At 32.1% G+C, this 2214-nt stretch overlaps 1 pseudogene across 1 annotated transcript; it reads right to left on the reverse strand.

Moving 5' to 3' along the window:
* Positions 1 to 1397: 1397 nt before the first annotated feature.
* LOC306664511 (small ribosomal subunit protein uS15-like) lies at positions 1398 to 1882 on the reverse strand (annotated as a pseudogene). Its single transcript has one exon. The product of its transcript is annotated as a small ribosomal subunit protein uS15-like (transcript).
* Positions 1883 to 2214: the final 332 nt, after the last annotated feature.

The raw sequence follows: 2214 nt of genomic DNA on the forward strand, positions 1-2214 counted from the left end.
TCATAATTCCTAAGATACTTATATAAACTTTCTGGTCTTAAATTCTCAAATGGATCAGATCAGAAAGATTTCAGATATTTGTAGGTTAGAGAAAAATCACAAAAACTTCTGTGAGCATATGTCTACTCCAAATCTCTTATCCATGCTAGCTTCAAAATTATATTTGCTGTGACTCCCCAAGGATGTGTGATCTGATAAGATCACTGACATATCAATCAGTATGAGACAAAATAAAACAACACCTCAGCATGAATAAAGCATTGGTCAAAATATGCTAAATTCCAATCAATACTCTGTACTTGAGTTTGTAAAAATTTACATTTACATCAATTCTATTTGACAGGTAAAAACAAAAATTTAACTTGCAAAATACTTGAAATGCGCCCCCCCAAAATTTTAAGCCAGTTTATAAACATCTTTTTTTTTCTCTTTTTTGCTTCTATGTGTGCAAGTCTGCAATTGAACCTTTCTGAAAACATCTTCCCAGTTCAGTAATTCAAAAAATCTTCTGCTCTATTTAAAAATAAAATGTAAAATGAAAAAACATTGATCCATGTCCTCTAAAAACTTATTCTATGAGTATAAGCCAAATGTTCATAAAAAAATAAAATGTATAGACATTTAAGTGTTATAAAAGAAATAAAAATGAATGATAGAATAATCAAGATTTTTGTTTTCAAAATTGAAGACATTACTAAGAGGCCTCTTGGGTAATTGAAGAGTTTCAACACAAATGCTTTCTTTCTTTTTTTCCAGAAGGAAAAAAGAATGTTTTTAAGTAATATCAAAATAGACTTAGGGACTAAGGATGATTTTTGGTGGTGGAATTACATATCATTTTCTGTAATGTATATTTTTCTTTGCGAGTGATAGTCATGATGATTTGGGTTTTAGATGTTATTTTTTAACATGTCTCACTAATGTAAGTAGCTATATAATGTAGCTATATTTTCCTCTAGTACTATAAATACTATTAAATTAAAATCAATAACCAATTTATACTGTGTGATGCAGGAGTCAAATTTATTTTTCAAATAAATTAAATTTTCCTACCTCCATACCATTAATTGACTAATCCACAATTTTTCCTCAATGATTTCCTCAAATAGTTTTCCTCAAATAGATTTTTAAAGCAATTCTTTAAGATTTAAGACACAATATCTTAAAAGTGTTTATTAAAATCATTTTCCCATGTTCTTCCCCAAATAGCTTAGTAAGTTCTATCTAGTATTGAAACTGCTCTAACTAATTTCTTTCTGATAGAAAAAAACTGAAACTCCCTCCTATTTATTACCTAAAAGCTGGTGATTCCAAAAGCTACTATTTTCAAATTTTTAAACATCTTACTTTCTAGTATTCATAACTTATTATATATATGTATACACATATATATATACTAATTAAACAATGCTTTTATTGCTTGAATACATACACAAATTTATGCCACCAGGGCAGAAGCTGTGGATGACTCATATTTCCAATTTGATGGAAGGACCCACTTGGTCGTATAATATAGAGTCAATCGGTGAATTCAGCTCTCCATCAGAATCAGACAGAATTTAGCATCCTTATCCTTTCTATTCCTCTCAAGATGCTTTCGAACAGCAACCCCTTTCTTAATTAAATGATAGAGATCCTCAGGAAGATCAGGAGCAAGTCCTTTGGACTTAAGGATTCTCAAGATTTTATTGCCAGTCACAAAACATACTTGTGCAACACCATATGAATCCCTCAGTATCACACCAATTTGATACTTCTTGGCCAGTTTGTAAATCTGCTCCTTCACGTCCTCAGACGTCAACTTCAACCTGGTGGGGACGATGCTGCGAATAGGGCAGAGCCCACTGGGACAGCCCTTCCCAGGAACATGCATGCGACCCATGATGGCGGCAGTCAGGCAGCAAAATGAGAGTGACGAGTGACGGTGGAAACCTGTATTTTTTTTATCTGATTACATTGACCAAATCTTTTCATGAATAGTTGCTAGAAAAAAAGATGTAGTTAGGTACTTACACATAAGAGTTCTAAATACAATTTAAAATTCATACTATTTGAATGAACCCTGGGATCTCAGACATATCTCCGTATTTCCATTAAACAGAAAACTTAGCAGGGGTCTGGAATTAACTAATGTTCTTAGATGAACCATTATCAGCAATACTCCAGATTTCACATTGAGGGAAAGTAAAACAACAGCCAGATGATAAATGATAC

The sequence above is a fragment of the Sciurus vulgaris genome (assembly GCF_902686455.1).
Source record: "Sciurus vulgaris genome assembly, chromosome: 6".
NCBI lineage: Eukaryota > Metazoa > Chordata > Mammalia > Rodentia > Sciuridae > Sciurus > Sciurus vulgaris.